Source organism: Pinus tabuliformis, chromosome 6 (genome assembly GCF_031772625.1).
Source record: "Pinus tabuliformis cultivar Carrire ecotype Pingquan chromosome 6, CPIR1, whole genome shotgun sequence".
Taxonomy (NCBI): Eukaryota; Viridiplantae; Streptophyta; class Pinopsida; order Pinales; family Pinaceae; genus Pinus; species Pinus tabuliformis.
Window position 1 is genome coordinate 1,240,079,413 of NC_142292.1, and position 21,776 is coordinate 1,240,101,188.

The window sequence follows — 21,776 nt, forward strand, 5'->3', positions numbered from 1 at the left end:
TGCATTCAGTTGAGTCGGGTCATAACACCATTGGTTTCGTATCCATTTACCCCTTTGAGTAATAACATCCTAAATAACACAGCGCTTAATTAAAATTCATCTAGTAATTTTTACATTTCTAGGGCTCTGATACACCAACATAGCTTAGGCTAGTGCCTTGGAGTAGGAGAGTAATTAACTCTCCAAGACAGCAAAACCAAACAAGTAGCTCATCTTGTGGTAGGATAAATCCAACTGTTTCATTTGTACTCTGGGAAAGCTCCTCTTAAAGGAGAAGCATGAGATCGTGTCCGAACCAGTGAGGGGATCAATCCTCCTTCATTGGGAATGATGCCAGATACGCACGTACTACAAACGGTAAACCTCGGATTAACCATTTTCGAGGAGCCTGGGGTCACTTGTCGGTAAACCTTGGATTATTGTCAAGGAGCCGGAAAGGGGATTGAGCTTGTTACTCTGCCCTTGCGTGCTATCGGATCGTAGACTGTTCCCCCAGGTATATTTGTTGCTGTTGGTGACCTTAGTGAATATTATCTTTAGGGTTCTACCCAAGGTGACGATGGAGGGAAGATCCCACTGTACCTGGAGCAGACGTCGGCTAGACTCACTTGGATTTTCTGGGGGGTTCACTTCACTCGAGACGGTTAAAGTGGAGGAACTTGTGCCAGTCTATTCATTAAGCAGGTTGTCGGGGTAACTGTTCCACCCGCCACTTCTGTATTGAATTCTGCGATGTTGGATTTCATCACCAACTAGTGTTTTCGGTCCGGAAGGTTACTGTTTGTGTGTGGTTTGACTCCTAGATTTGATAGCGCGTGTTAATTTATTTGTTTTTACTTTTAGAGACCATAGGTGTGAATTGTGAATTTTGATTGTTAGGTGCGAATTGTGCATTGTTAATTTTAGTTTTAAATTGTTAGTAAAATTCACTGAAGTTGAATATAATGGCAAATGTTCCAGAATTTACCAACCTAGGAACCCCTCCTAACGAGAATCCTAGTACTTTTCCTTACTTTGGAAATGTTGGTCCTCCTTATATGGCTACTTTGTCATTACCTGGATTTACTATAGGTTTACCGATATGGTTACTATAGGTTTCACCTCAACCGAATGCTTCACCTCAACAGAGTTCACCATCTCAACATCACCAACCTTCTGTTGACCCTTTACCTTCTTCACCTAATTTTTCTTCCTCTATTTCTTCCTCTTCGCTTGGTAACAGCCTTGACGCTAGTAACCAGGTGTCTAAGAAGAAGAAGAAAGGGAAGAAGAAGAAGAAGACGAAGAAGCAAGATAAGAAAGAAGTCAACCAACCAACCACAACTGTAAGTGTTAGTTGTGTTGAGGAAACCTCCAACATGCATCGTAAACCCAAATACCCTTGCAGGCTTTGTAAGGGTGACCACTTCCTTATCAATTGTCCCGGTATTCCAAAGGTCCTGGAAGTATGGTCGGAAAAATCTCATCAACTTTCCATTGATCCATCAACCAGTGATAGTCAGGTTCCTGGGAAGAAGGGTAAAGTTAGGTTTCCTTGTAAGTTATGCAAAGGGAGTCATCAAACTCACATTTTCCCTCACATGGATGAAGCCTCAACATTGTTGGAAAACCTTACTGTTCCACAGCAAGAATTTCCAACTGATTACCGTAAACCATGGAAAATTTTAGGGGCTAATGTTCGCCCAATGGGCTAATTTTCCATGATTTTTCCACAAAAAAGATTCGCCAATTTCCAATTTTATAAAAGACGATTCGCCCAAATTTTAGAATACAAAATTATTTTACCTTAAAAATCGCCAAAATTATATAGAGGCTATATATAAAATCATTATAAATTTGTATGATTTTACAAATACATCAATAAACATTTTATAGTTTGCATATTAGAGATTAGTGAGATTCGCCAATGTTTTTAAACTTCAAGAAAATTTTCCATCCTTAAAATTTTCCTTGCCGTAAACTTTCTCCCAACCTACCGTCAACTGACGGAGTGATTGATCTAAATTCAAGTACAGTCAATCACACTCTTCCATTGGAGAGTGAAACTCATGTCACTCAAGTTGATGATCAATTAGTTGGTCAAGTGGTCGATTCAATTTCACATTCGGTCGATCCCACTTTCCCTTTAGAGAGTGAACTTCATACCGCTCAGGTTCTTCTTGTTACATCAGATTCTTCTATGCCGAGGGGCATTTCACCTATTTCTACAGAACCCCCTCCAAGTACTGAGGTCTTTTCCTTTGATTGGAATAGACTGACAGAACCTCGTCTTCCTTCCTCCATCCCTTTCCAAATCATTGTCAAGGCTGGTGGTAGGGACATACATCGTACTCAGGTAGATGAAGGTGCTTCTGTTAGTATTTTATCCTCAACTGTTTGGAAAGCTTTGGGTTCCCCTCAGCTTGCGCCTATTACGCAGAATCTGAAAGCTTTTAACAGAACCATTAGTGAACCTTTAGGGATCCTTCCTAAGTTTTCTATTACCTTGGAAGGTAAAACTGTCTATATTGATCTTATGGTAGTTCGAGGTCCCTTGGATTTCAATTTACTCCTTGGGCGAGACTATGTTTATGCAATGAAAGTTGTCGTATCGACACTCTTTCGCGTGATGTCTTTCCCTCACAATGGAAATATTGTGATTGTAGACCAGCTTTTGTTCCCTAGTCTTGCTTCAACTACCAATAATATGACAGCCCTAAATGTTCCTGGTAATCAAGTGGTATCTACCCCGCCACGGGTTAATTATGTGGCAACTGGTCCCATGTTTTCAGTTACCGATGTAAGTGAGCTTCTCATTGTTTGCTCATCTTCCTTTGATTTAGATCCGGTAATTGACATGGAAAACTCTATGGGATTTCTTGAACATGATGTTCTTATCCCTTTTGAGTCCCTTGACATGTGTTCCTTGCAAAGAACTATTCTTCCTTCTGATGAAGACCTCTTGGAAGACATGATCAAGTTGTGTCCATTGACATGTCTTTCTTCCAGTTGGAAGCCATGATCAATGTTACGAGGAAAGTTCCTTTTATTGTGTCGACCTCGTTAAAAAATGAATCAGTGAGTAGGAGGAAAGTTTTTTCCTGTATCAACCTCATTAAAAAATGAAATAGGCTGTTATGAGGATAGTTCTTTTCTTGTGTCAACCTCATTAAAAAATGAATCAGTTGGTCAGAGGATAGTTCCTGTTACTGAGTCAACCTCATTAAAAAATGGATCAGGTAGATTTCAAGATATATAGGTAGATTGTAGAAAGTAGGGTTTGAGGATAGTTCCTGTTACTGAGTCAACCTCGTTAAAAAATGAATCAGGTATGAGGATATTTCTTTTCTTGTGTCAACCTCCTTAAAAATGAAACAATTCCCTTTTCAAGTTAAATATTGAAAGTAAACCTTCATTCCATCCATCTGGTTGAATGCAATGAAGCCTGGGGGGCATGTACCTCGCTTTGCATCATTATCCTGGGGGCATGCGATCTTTTTGAGCATAGTTCCTTGTCTTGTGTCAAGCTCGTTAAAAAATGAAACAAGGAGTCTTGAGCATAGTTCCTTGTCTTGTGTCAAGCTCGTTAAAAAATGAAACAAGGATAGGTTATTTAGGTAGATTGTAGAGAGTAGTCATGAGCATAGTTCCTTGTCTTGTGTCAAGCTCATTAAAAAATGAATCAAGGATTTTAGAGCATAGTTCCTTGTCTTGTGTCAAGCTCGTTAAAAAATGAATCAAGGTTTTTAGAGTAAAGTTTTTTGTTAGGTAGATTGTAGAGAGTAGTTATGAGCATAGTTCCTTATCTTGTGTCAAGCTCGTTTAAAAAATGAAACAAGGGTTTTGAGGATAGTTCTTTTCCTGTGTCAACCTCACTAAAAAATGAAACAACTCCCACAATTCTTTCTAAGATTTTGAAAGTGAACCTTCATTTCATCCAGCTGGTTGAATGCAATGAAGCTTGGGGGGTATGTACCTTGATTTGCGTCATTATGCTGGGGGCGTGCGAACTTATAACAAGCATAGTTTTTCGTTTCAAGCTTGCGTAAACATGAAACTGAATCCGAGCTTAGTTCTTTTCCTGTGTCAATCTCGTTAAAAAAATGAAACAAATCCTCCTCTAATTGAGTCGAGAGTTTGACTAGATCTCATAAATGTTAAGTTGTATATTTAGGTTAGTTATTTTAGTTTTTGCATAATTTTCTTACAGTTTTAGGTCGAGTCTTTCAAATGATCTCGTAACTCAACCTTCATTTCATCCAATTGTTTGAATGAAATGAAGCTGGGGGGCATGCGCTCTAGCAGTTATGCTTAGGGGGCATCAAGCACAGTTTTCTCTCTGTTTCAAGCTTGTGTAAAAATGAAACTACTTTGAAGCATAGTTTTTCTCTGTTTCAAGCTTTTGTAAAAATGAAACCTATCGCGAGTCAATTTCAGTTATTTTCAAGACTCATTAAACTCATGAAAATATCGAGAATATTTGCTATTTTTCATTCTCGTAAAACAAATAAAAATGCCGAGTTCTTTCCGTCTTTTCCTGCTCATAAATTAAATTGAAAGTCGGACATATGAGTACATTTTTATCATTTTTTCGAACTCATTAAAATTTACGAAAAAGTGAAAACCATGAGTACATTTTTATCATTTTTTCGAACTCGTTAAAACTTACGAAAAAGTGAAACCTTAGAGTCACCTTTAAGCTCTTTTCTAACTCCTAAAATATGAAAAGATTGCCGAGCGTTTCTTTTACACTCGTTAAAACGGAATTAAAAGATGGTCTACTTACAGCTCTTTTCTGACCGTAAAAACATGAAAAGATTGCCGGATTTTTGTCGTTTCAAATTCGATATTGGAAATAAAATGATGTGTCCTTGATCGCTTTCTACTTTTTAGATCAGAGACACTAATTATGAAAGTACTCCTTGGTCGTAAAGATCAAGCGGTTCTCTCAAGTATTATTTTATACTTTTTCGGGCTTGGGAGACACAAATTTACGAAAAAGGTCAACCCTGGAGTCTTCTTAAGTTTTTTCAGACTCTCTAAAATTGAAAAACGCCGAGTTTCTCCTATACTGGACTCGTTAAAATTTCACAGTAAAGGACCTGTCCGATTACAAACAGGAACGAACCACTCCTTCTTAGGGTTCGAATCTAAACTAAGTTGGACTCATCCGAAGGATGAGCTTATAATCAAGCATATGTTATCCTCCTCAAGCTTGTAAAAAATAAAGAGGTACTTGCCAGAAATGGTGGGGGAAAAGAGAGAAAAATGAGCCTATTTGTTATCCTTTGTCTCAGAAGAAGCCTTATCACCACTCTTGAACACGACACTTTCCATTCACCTGGGTTGGGAAATCCTTTGCCTCACAGTTGATCAAACCACATTGAAAGTCTTCAGCCGGGTATTAACTTTGGGTCAAATGTCACCAAGCCATCTGTTGTGTCGTTATGTGTTCAAGAGGTCACTTCAAATAAACCATTCATCTGCAAAATACCCATCATCCATCTCGACCATCCCTGAGTCAGTCCTTACAGCTATGTTTCTTCAACTTGATCTATGATTTCGTGTTGTGGGCTTGCTTGCAACGGGTCGCTTTCTATCGACATCAGTACATTATCTATAAAGATGACCTAGAAATCGGCAGTACCTTGAAATCTGCATGCATCAATGGCAGGTTTCTCGCCTTTGACGACGGTTTACATCATTAACTCTCGATCGAAGGACTCCGTGAAATGTTCGACATCAACTCATTCATTCACATCTCATGGTTTGTACTGGGTACTTTGAGAACCATTGACATCACTGGTGGTCTCTCTCACACTTGTTAACAGTTTACATCATCGACTCGTAATCAAGTGGTTTCTACCATGCTCGACATCAACTCATTTATTCGCATGGATAGAATCGTACTATTTTGGGAAGTAGAAATGAAGACCCTGGATCTAGTTTCCACCATCCAGGCTGCGAGGAGTTTTGTATTCATTATATAGTAGACTAATCATACACATATGGTTGCATCCATACTGTGTCTACAAAAGTCTATGATTATGATGTACTGCGAAATCATTCATGTATCAGAGTAGTAGTTAGTTTGTTAGTTAAAGTTTTTAATCTGAGTATGGGAATGCCTACCTCAGCGATGATATGATCCTATATATGTATTTTGTGTTGAATATTTGCAGGTTCCGACTGGGCTCTCCACAAGATAATCCTTGAAATGATAAAGTACTTCACCCTTCCTAGATGATATGAAACCCTAATCTACTACAGGCTTCGCACTTTAGGGGGCAATCTGTTACACTAAAATTTGTCACCGTGACTATTTGCAGTTAGTATGGCTCCATCAACTGTCATACTATCCTCCTTGGCAAGTCTTATACCTCTGCTCCTCATGTCAAACTCCAAAAAGAGAGAAAGTCCTTAAAAAGTCAAATAACTCTGGGTACGCAGTTTCTCTTAGCCTTACCTACGTGTATGCACCTCAAGTTCACAATACCTGCGTACTTGTACGCTCTGTCTGTAAAGGGGTGGGTGCGTACTCCTGTAAAGGACAAAAGGTGCAAGTTTCACTTCAAAAAAATTACTTGTGGTCATTTCTAGAGCATTCTAGAAGCTTGTTTGATGTGTATTGAGCGCCTCCAGATGGTTCATGTATCCCTATGAAAGAGGAACTTATCCCATCAAGAGGGGAGCTATCCCATTCAAAGAGGGGCTTATCCCATTGATGGTGGACCTGATTAACTTCCTCTAGAGCACTATAAATACAGGCATTGGGCCAGAAGGAGGGGAGGTTGAAAGCTAAATATTCCTAAGGGTAGATGTTGCTGGAATTAGGACTCCCTTATAGAGCTTGAGAGGAGAGATTCTCATCCTTTCCTAGCCTTATTTGGAAGTGGGTGAGCTAATCAAAGTAAAGGAGAACTCTTGTTGGACCCTAGGAGGGACCTGCACAACACCAAGGCTCAGGTTGTAATGGTTTCTTTTGTTTCCACTTAATACAATTAAGCTCACTTTTCTCAACAGATTGTTATACATGATTTGTTTCATATACTCCTTGGTCTGTATGATGAATATGTTTTATTTTATGAGTTATTCAGGTGCTATGTAATCTTTTGCTTGTTAGTGAATGCAGGTTTCGAAGAGGAGGAGGTCATCCGGATCGGCGAGGCTGGACTACTACAAAGCGTTGGACTAAAGGTATGTTATGAAAACCTGATTACTTGTATTCTAAATGCATATTTAGAGAAAGGTAGTGTTTACTTGTCTTGTTTGTCACTAGAAAGCTTTAGCTTCTAGGGAGGTCGGTTTTGTCCACAAAATTGACTCTTTCCACATGACACATGGACCAAAACTTAGTTTTCCAACATGTACGCGCCTTTCCTTCTGTGAACCTACGTGTGTATGCATACGCGCCTTTTGTTCTTCTCACCCACGTGTATACGCACTTTCATCAAGGTTAACCTGCGTATATCTCTCTCTTGACCTGTTGTACTAAGATCTGTCCTCTGATTGAGTTGCCATCACATGTATCATACCTCTGAGTGAGTTTCCATCAAGGAAAACACTTGTATCATAATGCCAACAATCTCCCCCTTTGGACTTGATGGCAACCACCACACCGAGTCACTCTCCCCCTTTGACATCAAGGGAAAAGGGCAGACCAAGAAGTTCTCTTCCTCTACTGTCCATACTCCCCCTGAGTCCCTGTTGAAATCTCTGATTGGGCTCCCCCTTTGTATATGCCAAGATGTACCAATCCATCCATGCTCCCCCTGAGCACATGCAAGGTCTTTATAACAAAGATCAACAATCCATTCAAGACCATGATAGTCATTAGCCACTATCATATATGATCTGCACCATAAGCTTGCAATACCATTCTTTTGATCAAACAGCAAGATGTATCATTTAGCTACATAAGCATCATCACCAAAGACTTCTAACCATAATGCCAACAATGCATTATTTGAAGTATATGCTCCCCCTGAGCCTGTTCCAACCATCATATACCATGACCGAACCATTTCCTGAGTCTGTTCTGCTGCCTTTTTCTTCTGAGCTCCGTATACGCAACTCTACAGCCTCTATATCGTGTATATACGCGACTTCTATTCATTATATCAGCGTATGCAAGATGGAATACTGAAGGTCTACACTTTTAGTTTCCCCTATGTCTGTTATGTCAGCTAACTGAGTTATGTCACACCTTTCTGTCTTCTTCAATTCCTGGGATTGTGATGATATATAATCCTCTTGCTTTAGAGACCAAACTTGTTACATGCATAACATATTACATTTTTTATGTTCCTTCTATTGCAATCAATTGCTTTGTGGCCAAACATATTGCAAGCAAAACAATATCCTTTGAAGTACCTGGAATGTGATGATCTTGTGTGACGGTCTTGAACCATTCTACTTCTGCATCTGGCTGCAACATGTCCAAGATTATGACATACATAACATTCAACATTATTCAATGGAGGAAATAATCGTCTATCACTTCCATAGTTAGGAGTAAAGGATTTTCTTTGAGGAATTTCTTTCCTTGGCTGTTGATGAGGTTGTCCTCTCATCTCCTTGTTGAGAATTTCATAATTCTCATTAGAGTTCCTTGCCTTACCTTGTGAGCTAGATTCACCTTCAACAGATTCATAAAAGCCAAGACCAGTTTTGATAGTAGGGGATCTTTGACTACCGAGAATGTCATCCAAAATCTTAGTACTATCCTGAAATCATAACAGTTTATCCTTTTCTTCTAATTTACTTTTTAAGATATTTACCTCAACCTGATGTTGTTCTTCCTTTTCCAAATACTGCTTCCTTATGTTTTCTTTAGCTTTTCTTCCTTCTTCCACTTGTTGCGTTAATTCGATCACTTCATGTTCTTGTTCTTCAAGAGCATCTTCATTCTACTTCTTTGATTCTTTAAGATCTTCTTTTAGAGAGAGGATCTTTGATTCAAGTCTCTGAATTGTTATGCTTTGACCTTTTACTACATCCTGTAATTGCTCCCTTACTTTGGTTACTGACTCCAACTGTTCTTTGAATCTGGTAACTTCTTCTAGTTCTACGTTCTTATTTTCATATGCCATGAGAAGTCTAATGTCTTCATCACTATTGGATGTGTCATTACTTTTATCATGGATATAATAACTTCTATTAGATATCTTTCCTTTGTTCTAAGGGCATCTAGCAGCGTAGTGACCAACTCTACCACATGAAAAGCATTTGAAAGGTAGCTTACCTTTGAACCTTCCAAATCCCCATTCAAGATTCTTGACAAAATTTACCTCATCTTCTCCTTCTGAAATGTATCCTGATTCATTTGCTAATACTTCGAATGTGGCTTCTCTCATATCTGATGGCCCTCCTTTTCTCATCTCATAAGCAGTTAAGATTCCGTGAAGTTGCATCATAGTGATTTTCTGCATATCCTCCTTTTCTTCTATGGCAGAAACTTTGGAATCAAATTTAGCAGAAAGGGATCTTAAAACCTTTTCAACTAAGACAACTTCCTTAAATTCTTCACCCAGATTCCTCATACAATTGACAATCTCATCTATACGCAGGAAGTAATTAGCTATGCTTTCATTACTATGCATCTTAAGATTTTCATATCGTATTCTGAGAGTTAGAAGCTTTGCTCGTTTTACCTATTCATCTCCTTCGTAGCTTAGAATGATTTTGTCCCAGATCTCTTTGGCTGATTTGAACTGCATGACCTTGACAAATTCTTATTGTGACAAACTTCCCAATAAGACAGTAACAGCTTTGGCATTGAGTTCATATTGCTTTCTCTCTGCTGCATCTGTAGGAATTGCTGATGGATATGAGTATCCTCCTTCCACGATTCCCCAAACATATATTCCAAGCGATTGTAGATATGTTGTGGTTCTTATCTTCCAGTGGATAAAGTTGCTCCCATCAAAGATTGGTGGCCTGATTGATGCTTCTTTTTCGTAGTTGCTCATGATGATAGATCTTCCTTCAAGCGATCAAGCTTCTTTTGAAGGACTTGCTCTAATTCCAATTGTTGGAAATAATACTGAGAGGGGGGGTCGGTGAATCAGTATTATCAAATCAATATAACTTTTCCATTTCCATATTCAGATTCATATACGCTACTTCAGATAAGGAAAACCGCGTGTATATGCAACTGTGTGTAAAGCAACAAGCGTATATCCAGTAAACTTATAATTCAGTTAGTTGCCTCTTAATGAGTGCATCATAGCATTATTAACCATATTAACAGTAAACAGTTGTAGTAAAATAGAATAGATCATCACACATAAGGAGCACACATGAACACCATGATATAAGGTGGAAACCCAATGTGGGTGAAAACAACCTGCTGCAATTCATCTCTATCTTCTTTTAATTAGAAACTTCTTTTTACAATGATTCTGTACTGGTGCAATCTTATACCAGTACGTAGGCTGCTACCTACAGAAGGCTACAACTTTCTCTCGTTCTCTAGACTCTCCTGGAAGGGAGCTACAACCCCCTTAGCTCTTGTACTAGCTGAAGTACTAGTACATAGGTGATGGCCTACAGAAGGCTACAACCTTCTCTTTTCTTTCAGGGACCACGTTTCATAAATTTTCATATTAAATCCATAAATACAAAATAATCACCATTGCAATACAATCATCAACTTATACCTGAATCACCCAATACTAAATCACTGAAACCCTATCATCAAAATACAGTTACCTGAACACAGACCAGAGCCCAAAACTCTGCAACAGCAACTTGAAACATCAAACCTCATATTGTATACGCCACTTGACTATGTCAAAACCGCGTGTACACGCGCTTTCACTAGAGAGAACCCACGTACAGATATAAAGATAATTACTTATACCTTCACTGCCATTTCCAACTTGATTCAGATCTAGCCAAGCATCACCAACCCATAACCAACATACTAGATCTTCACCCTTCATCAGACGTTCATTACTTCCACTTTTACCACTTGGCCTAATGATCTTCTCCTTATATAGGTTTAGGCTTCTCTCAATACCATGGTCCAAAACCATGTAGAAACAATACCTTGGACCCAATACCTGGGATCAACACTTCAGACCAATACCAAAATACCATGGACCAAAATTTAGTTTTCCAATATGTACGTGCCTTTCCTTCTGTGAACCTTCATGTGTATGCATACGTGCCTTTTGTTCTTCTCACCCGCGTGTATACCGACTTTCATCAAGGTTAACTTGCGTATATCTCTCTCTTGACCTGTTATACTAAGATCTGTCCTTTGATTGAGTTGCCATCACCTGTATCATACCTCTAAGTGAGTTTCCATCAAGGACAACACTTGTATCATAATGCAAACACTTTCATACATGGATTGAGATCCACCAGTACAAATTAAATTCAATATTTCTTATGTCAAAGGACAAGCTTAAATTGAAATCCAACACAATTGGGATGCTCACAGGAAATGAATATTTAGATATGAAAGCAATCCCAATAGCCTCGTTCAATAAATAAAGAGCCTGTCATTTAAAGCTCTGCTTATGGAAGCTAGCTTGACATAAGATCAGTTGATATTCCGGTAGTCTTTAAGTGGGATTTTTGAAAAGTTCTCTGGTCTATTTTTTTATTTAATTTATCTAGAATCTAATAGGGATTTATTGAAATCACAATTTTGACACGTAAACTCTTCACAATCAAAGGGCCTCGGGGTCTTTGAGAATGCTAAATCATATACGCAGTCACAAAACCAGGACCAGGTAGTTACAAGCGGTGGAACTGGATCACATCTACAGTTCGGGTCATATAGTTCGTTTCATGGAGGTTATTCTTTGCGTTTATGTCCACAATTTGCAATTTTATTGAAGGTTTCTACAGGACTACTGGAATTCGTTCCATTCACTGGATTGGGATGTTGACCATTACTATTTGTTATTTTTTGGTACTTATTTTTTCTCTCTGATAGCTCATCTATCTCTATGTTTTTTTGGTATTCCCCACTCTCAACCTAATTACTATCATTTCCCCCCACCATGTCCTGTGCTACCACCATTGTTGTCTATATCACTTTCTACATTGGTTATCCTCAATCCAATTTAGCCTATTGCTGGGGCCTGACCAATCTTTGATGCTGCCTCCCACTCTGGGAATGTTGCACTTCCTATATTCTAAGATATTTCACATTGTCGTCATCTTTATTATCGCCATATACATTCTCTTGTTTATGTTTTAGGACCAATTAAGGAACACCAAAAGGAGACCTCATGCCTTTTTGGGACAACATTCTTAGACTTTCTTGCCCAACTATGAACCAGGAAAATGGTTCTTACTTTGCTACTATGAGCTACCCCATGCTTTGGAGAAGGTGGATTAAAGCTTTTATTATTTCCAGGCCCTGTAAAGGCTTCGGCGTCATATGCTCCAACCGGTGGTGGGCATGCTTTGGATGTTGTTGGTGTTTCTATTGCAAGGGATGAAATCTCCATTGTTCTTTACTCCTTGACTTGGAATCAAAGGGGTATGCTTTGTGTCATCTGCCTCACCCTAGGCTAGTTGTTCGGGTGGAACACTCATTCAGTGTCCTTGCTAGAGGACGATAGTTCTTTCTTGGCCATTTCAAGGTGGTTGGATCCTTGTTCGAGGTGGTTTGCATTTCAAGGACACATTCATTCTAATCAAGTCACTTCATGCTACCGCTACTACCTTTCTATTGTCAGACAATCTTTGGCATCGGGGTGGGTGTGGAGTTGGTATTCCTAGGCACTCTCATAACTCTTCATTAAATTTCTAAATTGGGATGAGATCTAGTGGCGAGGTGGGTTGGGGGATTTGTGTTGCAAGTGCTACGGGTTATGATCACTTCTTGTGGATGTAACGGGGGTTTCATTTTTAATATTATTTTGGTGACTTCTCCCTTCGCTCTATTTGAGGCCACCTCAATTTTATTTCTAATTCACCTGGTTGCAGATCTCCCAACCTACCCAAATCTTTCATGTCGGATTGGTCACCTAATGACCTTGTCATCCCTCCTAGGGTCTATGGACCTATTGAACCTATTTAATTCTAAGACCTATGCACATGAGGCATTTATGAGGGCCGCCTTGGAGGTTGAGGTGACACACAATGCTGGCAACTCACCGATCATGCACTTGGTGCCAAGACATCCACTTTGGATGGTGGACGGACACTAGGTGGGCCACTCGGAAGGGATTCATTCTCAACCCACACGTCACAAGGATTCTTATATATGTGCTCAACATGTTGATCCTGATCTATTTGATAACTAACACGCATTTGTTTGTGGCCCTAAATCCAAACAAAAATGTCTAGCGTCTACAAATTCTCCTTAGACATAACTTTTGAGTTTCGGTTACAATGTGTTGCTAGATTGGGTGAATAGTCTTTAGAAGCACACCCTGGTTGGGAAATGGTATTTTGCTGACCTTCAGGAGGAGGAGATGAGAGATTGGGTGGTGTTAAAGTGGAGAATTCTCCTTCCCTAATTACCCACAGTGAGCAGACTCATGAACTCCTAGTACAACTTTCATTTCCTATGTGAAGAAGACCAAGAAAGAATTCTCAAATTGCCATGGGTGTGCGAGCCTAGTTTCCTATCATTACACCCATGGTACATAGGATTCAATCCGCTCATGGATACTCCATGCAATAAGTTGATATGGGTTAAACTACCTATTTTACCCATAATTGACAATTATTACCAGAGGCCGTGAAGTACGATTCGCTCTGGGCCACAAAGGATGCTAAAAGGATACATGATAGAAAGATCTTATGGGTGCTTATGGAGATGAACATCAGAATGTGGATCAGCCGTAAGCCGCAGTTGTCACCCACGGTTTACAACAGTTTGCAGAGTTTTGTAAAATTTAAGGCAGACATGCATAACATATATCTGAGGGCGCACAAGGACCCGACTAAACAGTGGACAAAGCTACCCTTTGTAGCCACTGATGATGCCATTTTCAATTTCTTGGAGGCATGGCTGTCGGAATGGCACACCCCAGACATTGCAGAAATTAAGAAGTCGACAATGCAAAAGAAGAAAGATTGTGCCAAGCTGCACATCACACAGTTGGCCAAAAAACGAAGGAAGGAAACAACAGCAATAGAAGTACGGGCAACACAGGACGTGGCACAAAAAGAAGCTGAGCAGGAAAAGGCCGCAGAAGCACAGGAAGCGGCCATGAAGGCAGCCGGGGGCCAAACAATGCCTTCATAGGGGCAAGAAGCAGATGAATCAGAAACAGAAGAAGGAGGCACAGACCCACGAACCGCTTCAACACAGCTGAAGCGCCAACACCCAGCAAAGCGGGCAAGGTCGCAGAAGAAGGTCAAGGCCTCGAAATTGTCCATTGATCCGATCACCCTAACCGAGGGTGATATGCATGACTTCGGTGAGATGGTGTGCGATGTCACTAATGAGGCTCTCCAAGATTTTATGCAAGAGAACCAGATTGTGTTGGGGGCCCTCAGAGCGCAGTTGTAGGAATTACAAGTGTGTCCTCCTCAAGTTGGTACCCTTTTGACCAACCTCGCAATCGGATCCGCGGTAGTAGAGCAAATGTTGCACGCATGGATGACGAACACAATAGTGTTGTTGGAAGGGGCACTAGTGACATCAATTGAGGTCGACAGGCCTTCAGTTAGCACACTGAAAGGTCTCGATGTTAATCTAGCTGCTCTTCCGTGTGAGACATTATATGTGTTGCAGGATGGGATAATTGCAAAGCTGTAAGCTAGGGAGATCCGTGCGCTCCAAGTCCTCAGTGAGCAAAAAATAAATATGGAACAACTAAGCTTGCAGCACGATGAATTGGTGTCGCAAAATCAACAGTGGGTATAGGTGATAGACTACGCTATCCAAAGTGTCCCAGCACTGGCCATCCCAGCAGATATACTAGCAGAGGTGTGGATCCATAGGTTAGTAGAAGGGGTCCACAAGGCCAGGGAGGAAATGACAAAGGTTTAGCTGGAGTTGAATCTTCAGATCATCGAGCTGCGGTTAAAGGCACAACCATCCACTCCACCGAAAATTAGAGAACCGCATGCTAGCGCTATCATAGTGGGATTGGAGGAAATCGGAGGTGCAATGCGAGACTGCACCACCATGTTGGAAGAATCACTTGAGGTCCTCACAACTCTGCAGGAGTATCCCAACATCCAGCACTTAGAGACAGAGGCGTGAGAACTCCAACAGTAGTATGACAGTGTCCGAGGAACTGCGCAAACAATGGTCCTCAGCAGGCTAAAGCATTGAAGGAGCACATGGACATGGCACAACATAAGGAAGTAGTCCTAAAAGCGTGCATCCATCCTTGGATTGACGAGGCTTTCACCATCATGGTAGACATTGAAGGAAAGCTCGTACACATGCAGGGGATGCACACATTGATGCAGAGAAGCACTCCCAGCACAGAGGTCTCGGAACAGCGTATGCAACAGATCCAGAAAGTAATAGCTCAGTGAGCTACTGACTTCCACGCAGTTTGAGAATAGTTGCAAGGACTCCACGCAAAGATCGTCGCACCTACAGAGTTACTTGAGGGCAATTCATGATGTTTGTGTTGGGGGCCTGTTGGGCATGGAATCCCCCCAAGGCATGTTTTGGGGCTCAAAACCCTAGTTTTAACCCAATCTTGTTGTAAGGCTCTGCAAATTGTGGGTGCAGGCCGTGAAAGTATGATAGAGTCATAGGGTTTTCCACCCTAGTTTTGTAATGTAATGTCGGCTAGATATACCTACCCATGATTTGTGGAACATGAGATTTTATAAATATAGCGAGGCTCTAAGTAGAGAGAAGTAAGAAGGAAAGAGTCTAAGTGACTAAGTGAAGTGTGTCTTTGGGTCGTAGAGTAGAAGAAGGCTCTATAGTTGAGTGCACAAAGGCCTAACAATCTGCAACTAAGTGTGCAGACCCCTGCAGCTGAGTGCGCAAGGCGAGTCAAGTCTATAACCAAGGAAAGAATTAATAAAGAGAAGTTTTATCATAATTTTGGGTATTTGTTCTTGGGTTAATGCATGTTTGATATAATTTGCAAATATATTGTTTATTTACTATGTGCACCTGTATGAATCGTTTATGTTGTTAAGTATAACTTAAAGCACGCAAGTAGGCTAAAATAATCAATTAACATTGGAATAGTAGAAAGGTCTTGGGTAACAATTCAGAAGCGCGGTGTTCAGCCCTTGAGTAGGGCTGCACGAAGGTAGGATATCAAGTTGCGAAGTACTGGAAAGTGTGCGAAGCAACCTACGTGGAGTATCAAACCGTGGACCATTTGAACTCATCAGACATCTCCACCGTGTGAAACCTAGTTCTAGCACCCTCCCATACTACTTTAGGTGAGGCCTCAGTCCACGCTCCGTGGACAATTGCCGAAAGGGCCAATAGTACTATGATTTATTTGGCTAACTTAACTTTGAACCTAGTTCAGGCCCCAATAAGCCAACAAATGGCTTCATTGTCGGGACTGGGATCTGCATAGAGATGTCTAATGTCATATCACTGGAATCCAACAAAGAAAGGAATTGAAGAGTGGTTGAATAGAAAAATTCATGAGTTCACGGCGCAGGAAAACAAGAATCTGCGATTATCAAAGGAAGAGTGTTTAGATTGCTACTTATATATGGAAATCCATGAAATTTTCTTTACATCCTTCCCCTCTGAGTTGTACGAGTGGGTCGCAAAGCTAGAAGATAGTCAAGGAATGTGTAGGATTGACAAACCTATTGTGTGGACTCCAGAGTTGGTGCACAAATTGGAAGCATTGGAAGATAATATCGCATGCATTGTGGATCACTGGCTCGATCAAATTATAGGAGGATTTATCACCGAGTTCGCTGTAGATACTTCAGTCAACTATAGCGAGGCGGAACGATTCTTCCTCAAAGGATCACGAGGTAAGTACGTTAAATCTTTGAACACTTGGATTAAAATGCTACTATGTGAAAAGCGGGTTATGTGAATAAATTGATGTTTGGGGCTACGCAAAGTGGGAGGATCTACAAAAACAAAGGTAGCACAGAACTAGAAACTAGCCCCTTGATTTCACCTCCACAATAAAGCGAGGAAGAGATCGCGAAGGTTTCACCAAGAAGTGCGGTCAGTTTGAAAAAGCAACAAATTCCACACATACCACCCCCACCTACACCACCACCAGTTTCACCATCTTCACCCTCGTCTTCGCCCACATCACCTCCGCCACCACCACAGTTCAATATGGCAAGAACGATAAAGTTACGGGTGTTCGAAGGAGTAGGGAATGAAGATTCGGACCAGTTTTGGTTTGTGGTAGGGGTTTTATGGGAAGTGCAGGGAGTCATGGATAATAATATAAAGAAAGCAACGCTGGTCAACGCTCTACAGGATTGCGCGCTAACTTGGTACATTTACCATTCCAATGAAAATCTAAATGCAGGGATTGTGGATATCCAAATTGCGCTAAACAAGGAATTTAGCAGGCCAAAATCAAAGATAGATTTGACCATTGGGTTTAATTGCAATGCTTCTAGGTGAAACCCCCTGGGTGCTAGATCAGAGACTGAAGTGTACAATTCGTGAAGCTAATATGACCTTAACGGATGGACAACACCATGCATGGTTTGTAGCATCGCTAACGCCGCATCTAAGGAATGCGTTGTCATAGCAGAAGCTAACCACTCAGGCCGAGGCCTTGGAGATCGCAATGAGACTGCACGAGACTCCGATACAAGATCCTAACCTGGGAGTTCAATAGATCCATGTGTAGTTGAAAAACTTGTGCCTTGAGATGCAAAGTTTGAAACAAGACAGGACGGCTCACCTAGAAGTGTGCGAGGAGGTATGGTGCGTAAAGTGCAAAGGTCAGGGACATGACAAGGACCATTGTCTAGTATTCACAAACTACCTGGCGGGAGGAGGACCAATGCCATTGAGACCAGAGGCACAAGCAGGACCAAGCGTGGCGCCTGCATTATGGTGCGTGGTTTTTCAGATAGGAGGAAGCATGCTACAGATAACTGCCATCAATTACAAAAGTATACGCAGAATTCCCAACAATTGTTCTATAATTTCTACAGATCAGTAGGCCACGATGAGTGTACATGTAGAAGTTATGAACTAATGATGGATCAAAGTCCAACTTATAGAGTTCAGACCGAAACATAGGCCCTCGATCAAAATTTAGGGATGGCACGCACTGGATTTCAGGGACGCGAACGAGGTCGAGGTGGAATAGCACTAACAAGAGGTTGCGGCCAACTAATATGTTACAATTGCGGAGGTCCAGGGCATTATGCCCACGATTGTACAAATCCAACGAGACCATCATGCTTGTATTGTACCCAGTTTGATAATGAGATGGAGGACTGTCTCACGCTGATAGCGAGGTTGCGTGATAAAGGAGCACTCCAATCTCCCCCATCTAAGAACCTGCAAATGATGAGGTCTGAGCTGCGCAAGGAAGACCCAAATGTAAATATCGTGCTCCGAAGTGGTATCACAACGGGAGATGAAAAAGGCAAGCAGCCCAAAGAGAGTTCCTGGGTTTGCAGGGCTCCAACAAAGGAACCATAATTTGATTTAGAGTGCGCTAAGGAGACGTTCATGGAAGCTAAGAAGAGCTTCGCAGATGCCTCCACTTCAGGAAGTAAAGACCAACTGGAACTGGAAATGGACCCATCAATGCTCACTACCTTTTTGGAGACATGCATGAAGCTACTGCGTGACAGCAAAGCTATGAAGGGGCTGCAAGAACTCATCACTAGATGTGCTGGAACTACGCCAGGAGAACCGCAAGTAGTCCGGAAGCTTGGGAAGCACACAACGCAAATAGGAAGAGAGATGAGATTGACCGTGCAAATCGGGGAATATGAAATGGATCAAGTGATTTTTGATCTAGGATCCGATGTGAACATCCTACCAAAGAAAACATGGGAGCACATGGGCAGGCCTGCACTGCAATGGTCTCCTATTCAATTACGAATGGAAAACCAAAAAAAGATCCTACTAATGGGAAGATTGCAAGGAATAACGGTAGATATCAAAGGTGCAAGCATGCTTGTAGATTTCGAAGTGATAGAGATTTTTCATGACAACAATCCCTATCCCGTGCTACTGGGAATAGATTGGGCCATTGACATGAATGGGGTGATAAATCTAAAGGAGCGCAAGATGATTTTCGAGAAAAATTCACTACGTGTAGTGGTACCTTTAGACCCTACAGAAGGATCGCACCACACAGAACTAGTGCATGAATACGATAGCGACGACGATGTAGATTGTATCTACAAGATAATCGCACGAGAGTAGGATTGGGTAAATCGAACAATGGATGACAAGATTTCGTGGGAGCGTTAAAACTCATGCACCTCAGACTCCGACGAGAAAATAGAATGATGGCAGAACTGGTTAGATGAGGTAACCAAGTTCAACAGTAATATTATGAAAAGGTTGTTGCACTGTGTGGCAACAGAGGTAAGAGATATGCCTATGTATGACGGGTTGAGTGAGGTGGATGATTTCATGAATAAATTTGAAAGTGAAGTACCAAAACAACAACATTTCGATGTTCTAAAATGGGTACTGTGCGCTATGCTCGCAAGATGGTGGATACGCATCAAAGAAGTTTTTAGGATTGGCGCAAATGTAGAAGGATGATGCGCATGCAGTTTGGAAAGCCTCATATGTGGATAAAAGTTGAGTATGACAGACAGAAAAGCCTATGTGCCCACTTTTCCAGATGGGTACAAGCGTATGGTGTGCAACCTATACGAACGCACACCGTCCTTGCAATAGGAAACATGACTAACAAGTAGGAGTGGGCAAGACAATGACATGAATGATGACCAGGAAGTATGGTAAGACCAAGCACACAAAAGCATATTAACGCAAAAGCTTTTGACAAAGTACGCGAAGCACTGAACGTGGTCCACCATGTGAAACGAACTGACTGGGACCTACGCGTAACAATAGTTCTCTGGGCTTATAGGACCATGCGCATAAACCTGAATGTGTGGGAACTTCAGAAGCTGAAGTATGAAGTGAATGTTGTAATCCTTAGGGAGCATGCAAAGCCTAGTCCATGCATAGTAGCACCAGTAGATATGATGGTTTGTGAAGCCCGGAATGAAGGGATCACACAACTGCAAGAAACAGAACGCATGGGACTTGAGGAAGAAATCCAACAGGAAAACGTTAGATTCCATAAAATTGAAGAAGAAAGGGTATGGTTAAGGAAGAAAAGTGCTTTGATGGACGCGGAAGTCAAGAAGATGGAGGACGAAATCAAGAAATATTTTCTCAGCAAAAAGACCAGAATGGTAGGGCAAGGTGCATGTGATCATGATGACAGGGTTAAGGCCTATTTCTATGAATTGATCAGTCTGATGCCTTGGCTTGGACCGCATATTGCTAATCATAATGACCAGGGTAGCACGTTGCAAGTAATAAAGTACGCAATGCCGACCATAATATTAAAAGGTAAAGATTCTCCAAGTAACATGATGAATGATCGAATGAAACTTTTTACGGGTGGTGCAACCACCTAACTAGCCAAGGGAAGGATAGTCTTAGCGCTCCAGGCAATTGGAAGGGAGTGCAGGACTATAAACTATTCTGCCCGGGAACTACGTGATATTGGATATGTGCGCAGAAGCAAAGAGGCACAAGGTCCGCAACCTCGCACGGGGGGTTGCGCAACTGCGCAGGTTGGCCAGAAAGTGACCATTGAAGTCACTATTTACGATGGGATGCTCAACTTGAGGCCAAATGGAGAGGGCGGCAAGTATTTAAGACATGATTTATGGGAAAAATCTAGGAAAATCTGCCGCCAAGGGAGCATTAATGAACTGGATTTTGGGGGAACGGATGAATTCAAATTCCAAAAGAATTATAAAATACAAAGGGCTACACAGAAAACAACACTTGGTAATTTGTGAATTGAGCGTGGTCGAGCAGAACCATGACTGTTGTGAGCCAAGTGTTGATTAAGCCCCTGAATTCGTGAGTGATAGATTGTTGCACAGATACAATGGAAACAACTAACGATGTTATGGAGATAGCAGAAGTGACCACCGAGGAGGTCGTGCAGGCCCTAACTGTGGGGGATGTTCCAAAAGGTACCAGGATTGTGGCAGATATCCTAAAATCACCACACACGCCAAGACCCAAGAAGGACAAACAAGCAATGGCTCTCGTACGCATATCCCCGTGGAACCCACTGCGCATAAAACTATCGATGGAGGAGAAGGGGAAAGTTGTCACTATAGAAACATACAAAGAAGAAGAATATTTGCAGGAGCTTATCATCACAAAAGAAGAAGATGAAGCCATGGAGGTGGATACTCAACCTATGTACTTTGTGAAAAAACTACCCGACTATGTCCCCACGCGAAAATGGAAGGCCAAAGTGCCCAAGGACCTGGACGAGACCAAGAGCTCGCTCCAAACCCCACTCCTCCCAGATGGCATTATGTTTGAAGGCACACACTTGGGCCGCATGCCAAGCCTAAAATTCGAAGATTATGACCTCCCTGACCATGAGAAGTTCCCTCACCTTGAGACTGAAAACGTCATGAAGCAAAAAACCATGGGCATGGTGACAGCATTAGAGCTGTGGAAGTGGTTGCACGGAGTGGAAAAGGCCAGGTTTCTGAACCTACTCTGGGTGCCGCAATTCCACCGGGCCCCAATAACCATTTTCATCATCAGGCAGTTGCTCTTCCTAGTGCATGATGGGTGTTTATGGCTGGAAGAGCCCATCCCCATCACGACAGACTTTATTCATCGCGTCTCTTGGCTTCCATACAAAGGAGAG